This window comes from Condylura cristata, unplaced genomic scaffold, assembly GCF_000260355.1.
Source record: "Condylura cristata isolate star-nosed mole 26May11 unplaced genomic scaffold, ConCri1.0 scaffold00003, whole genome shotgun sequence".
Lineage (NCBI taxonomy): Eukaryota > Metazoa > Chordata > Mammalia > Eulipotyphla > Talpidae > Condylura > Condylura cristata.
The window spans coordinates 4,173,625-4,178,859 of NW_004567104.1; positions in this window are offsets into that span (position 1 = coordinate 4,173,625).

The following is a 5,235-nucleotide window of genomic DNA, read 5'->3' on the forward strand; positions in this document are numbered from 1 at the left end:
GGGCAGGCGGGAATCGAACTCATGCGGAAGCGGCTTTAGATTCTCAGTGCTGTGCTTTAACCCGCTGCACCACCAGGGAGGGCCACTATATTTTTCTTAATGAAAAAATATAACTCTTCCTTAATGAAAGGGATGGAAACATCTGGTTTTGTGTTTTATGAGTTGTATTATTACATGTCATGTATTTTCTGGAAAACTCCACTTTGCATGCATGAGATATCAAGAATGAAAATGGCAAATGAGTTCTTCATGTTGTGAAAATAGTTTTAAATGTAATGAATTCCTGCAAGGAGCACATAAAAACATGGCAACTACAGATTTTACTTTGCAAACCATTGGCATGATTGTTTCTTGATATTTTTCCTGTTTGCTTAATGTCATTAAACTCAATGTGAAAATAAATAATAAACAGAGAAGAGGTAGCGGACAAACTCATTTTCTCTACTTAATTTATCCCTAAATAAATTTTCATTTTTATATTTTACTTTTTGTCTTACCCAGAGTATTTTTAACATGGTATATAGACAATTTTCAAAAATTACTGCCAAATAAGCATATAGATATATTAAACTTTCTGCTAAATATTTTGGAAATAGCAAATCTAAAATGAAGTTAAAATAATTAGTAATGTTTGTGTATCCCATGGTTCTGTTCCCATTGTATTTTCAAAAGGGTGTGCCATAGTGTGTGAGACATACACACAAATAATCACAGAGATAATCACAGAGACAGAATGGACATAAAGAAGCTAGTCTCTGGGATCTCCTAGAACCATGTTTTTCTCCACATGTAGATCAAGGTAATACAGTTTTGTGTTTGGTGTTGCTCAGACATTGGAATGATGTAAATTCAAATATGACAGTATAAAAGAACCAAAAAAAGATTAAAATGAGACATGCTTTTGCCAGTATTTATATTCATAGTATGACAAATGATTTATTTACCTTTATGGGGAATCAGCACTCAACAGTCCAAATCACTGACTTCCTATTATTAACATCATCTTCAAGTCCTTTACAAATCAAGTTGATCAGCTTTCTACGTTTACAATAAAATATTTTTCCTCTTGAATGGTTCATTTCATCTGTTATTGTATAACAAACATTTCAAAGAAAATTGACATTGCAACCTAATTTATATATCTTGATAACAGCATTTTATTTTTCACTTGAAATGATATTTTCTCCAAATAGCAAAACAAAATTATTTCTTTTGACAGGTTAGAAACTCTGTGGCTGAAAATTAAAATCATATTGAAATCTGTAAATCTAGTTGTGTAAACACCTTTAAGCTCAGAGTAGTTTCAATTCTATTTGTTAAAGTAAATAAACTAAATTTACCTTCCATCAAAAATTTTTCTTAGAGGTATTTTACCTTAAATACTGCAGCAACTAAATATAATGCAAACTATTTTCTAGGGAATGAAATCACCATTGAGAAAAGCAGCATCACTAAACATTACTAAAGAAACCTTACCATATAGATGTCTTTCACAACAGAAGGGTCTGTCATTTTCTAAATCTGCAAGTGGCATGTGATCATAAACACCTCATTATAAGCATCTGTGCAAAGTTTTCAGATTCATGCCATGATTCTTAGATATCAGAACATTTGTTATAGTTCCATCTGTTTTAAAAGCATAGCTGCCAATGTGGTTGAATCATCAAGGAAATTATTTTGTGTCTTTATGTAGATGTTTGTGATTATATATTCATGTCTTTTCTGATGGATCATTAACTTTTAAAGGCAAATATCAATGTAAAAATGGAATGACTATTAAAAGTAAATATAATTCAATGTCTTCCCTGGCGGTGCAGTGGGTTAAAGTTCATCACTATGAAGCTAGCCACAGCCACTTCAGCACTATTTCGATCCCAGGCCAGGGAGGTGACCCACATGGCATGATGGCAAGGCTGATCTCTCCTGTCTCACCAGCTGCTCCCCTCAGTAGTGTTCTTCCTCAATATGCCAATTCTGCTCCCAGTCTGCCTGGTGAATCCTCTCACCACCCTCGTACCTCTGACCTGTACCCCAGTTCTGTATACATAAATTTATATTTTTAAAAAGTTAATACAATTCCAATTAAAGTGATAACTCTACATTAACATGATAAACATGTTTTTTCTTATACATTAACATGATAAACATGTTTTTAAACATATATGAAGATCAAACATAAAATGCTCAATTTAAGGAGAAAAATCAATGTATCTAGATACATCTTTCCATCCTCTCACCTTTTATTTCTTTTCATTTTTTAGGATTTATTTATTTATTCATACAGAATTGGGGTACATGCCAGAGGTGCAGGGGTGGTGAAATAATTCAGAGAGACAGAGTGGGGAGCAAAACAGGCAGGTCAACAAAGTACACTGCTGAGGGAAACAGTGGGAGGGTCAGGAGAGGTCTGCCACTCCATCTGGATCACCTCCAGCCAGGGGATCACACTCCACTGAAGTGGCAGCCACTAGTTTGCAGTGCTGCATCCTAACCTTTTGTGCCACCAGAGAGGGCACCCTCTCTCACCTTTTTGAAAATATTAACTTTTATTTATTTATATATACAAAAGCTAGGGTGTAGGCCAGAGGTGCAGGCTTGGGGGTGAGAAGTTTCACTAGAGACAGTAGGGAACAGAACAGAGGATCTACTGAAATACACTGCTGATGGGAGTAATAGGCAAGATATGAGAGGTCTGCTGTGCTATCTGGGTCAACTCACTGGAGGGAGATGGAACTTGTACTGCTGCTGTGGCTGCTGATAGCTTGATAGGACTGACACTCAATCTGTTATGCTACCAAAGAGGATCATCTCTCACCATTTCGTTGGTATATTTACATACAGTTACTTTCTCAGAAGCAAAAGCTATCCTCAACATTATTAATTTATTAAATTTTATATTAATTTAACTTATACATATTTACAACTATTTTATTTCAACACTTAGTAAAGCTTATATTGTAAGTGATCAATACCTTACTTGAGAAAAATGATTATAGCTCATAGAAACTCTGGCTCTAAGGAATTTTGAAGTCACCTAACTCAGTTCTTTTATTTTCTGGACAGAGCAACTCACTCATATGATTTTGGGATTGCTAGTTTAGACTGCAGATTAGAGTGGAAGGTTTGAGATGCACAGGAAAAGTACAGTCCCAGATTGAAGGCAGTCTGCTAACAGAATCCCTTTTGATAAGGAAAGTTTCTTCCAGGAAGACTTTTACTTAGTTGTACTTTAGCCAGCTTTATTCAAAGTCCAGTTGTTTAAATATTTATGTTATTTAAAAGAAAACTTGATAGAAATTTTCAGAATGTTTGACAAATTATCTAGAAAAAACAGCACAGTCAAGTTGGTACATAAACATTAAAATCACCACACAATTTTATTTATGTTGTGCATTTGATTTTCTATTAACAATTGGTAAACTGTGTATTTGCATTAACTCTACATATATACTTGTTACATACCACTGTCCCTTTAAGCAATTAAGTATACAATTGCTATTACAAGTATGTTACAAAAATTACATGTGACTTTTCTATCAACTTAACTTTCTTCTTAATGTAAATAACCATCTTTAGAATGTTGTGTAAATCCTAGATAAGTTGTATATATTTTTTACACTAGTTAGAAAATTTAATTATGTCCTTACTCTAGATCTATTTGGAAAAACAAAGTGATTAATTTATTTAGGTATAATTACTAAAGTATTTGCACAACAATCACATGTTCAGAATCTGCTCTAAAAGACTTGATGAAAATGTGTTTAATTAAAGGTGTATTTAAGCCTTATATATATATATATATATATACTTTTTTTTTTTTTTTTTTTTTTTTTTTTTGCAGGTCTGTGTCTTTGTTGCTGCCATCCCTGGTCTGTTTTTCTTTTTTTTTTTTTTAACTCATGATTATCTCTAAAACAAAACTTGATCACCTCTTCTTCCTCTATTTATTTTCTGATGACTCCATTTCCAAAGCAGCTTCAATGTTTTTGAATCTCAATACATATCTATGATATAGTTTACAAATGCATATGAATTTATATCATTTTTACAACAAATATTAAAAATCACATATGTTCCTATAACAAACATTTACATTATCAAGTTATTCAGTGAAAATAATTCTGGAACTATGAAAGGAAAACTTTCAATATTTTAGGATTGCGCTTTGTCAACCTTATTAACTGAAATAGGTACACATTACATTTTCTAATGAAAATCAGTGTAAATTTCATGTTGAAAATGGTGGCTGTTAATATTTATTTTCTTTTTGAAAAAATAATATCTATCTAATACTATATTTTATGATCTAATATCAAAGTTACTTCAAAAGAGTGTAGTTTTAGTAATGGTTGGATCAAATATATTTTGGATATGCAATTTTTATTAAACTAGGTATGAAATATTTGGTGAAAAGTAGCTTTTTATTCAGCTCTTAGTAGTGTCACATTTCATATGCTAAAATAGGTGTCAGTGTTTGATTAAGAGGTACGCCAAAATGTCAAGGTATACATACTCTAGAAGGGCACAGTCATGTGCTACACAAAGACAAAGTAAGCAGACTCTTAGTATGAGATACAGTTGACAGAATCTTTGTACATCAATAGAGAGGAGAGACTACTCCTAATAGTAGATTCCCATTAATTCCCACAGGTCGCTCATCTCGTGGTCCAATAGCTTGCCACATATCTAAGGCAGAGTGCCACACACATTTGTAGGGAAGTTCCAGAGTACTTAGACAGAGGAGAGAGAGAAAATATAAAATCAAATTATAAATTAAGATGATTGCTTTGTCTCTGCCAAGGACAAGGAACAGCCTCCACACATGTCTCTCAATGAAGTGCCTCTGTTAGATATCTCATAACAGTGCCTCTACACACTTCTCCTCCATGTGTCTCCTCCAAGTTTCTTTTCTAGCAGTTTTAAGGATCTAAAAAGACCACAGAAGCAAGAGAATGAGTCTGCTTGACTTCTGTTTTATGTAGGCATACCTAGCTACTCATGTCTGGCCCTAGTTCTTAATAGCTCACCAGTTCAAGAAGGTAATTCATGGCATACAGGGATTTGTAACCAATGCGACTGCATGTAAGTATGGACAGAGAAAATGGCATCTCATCTTTATGAAGGTGTAGGTGCTACTCAGAAGTTTTTTTTTTTTATTGTATGAAATATTTATTTATGCACAAAAGAACAGACTAGAGGTGCAGGGGGTGAGAGGATTTACCAGAGAGGGGGGGG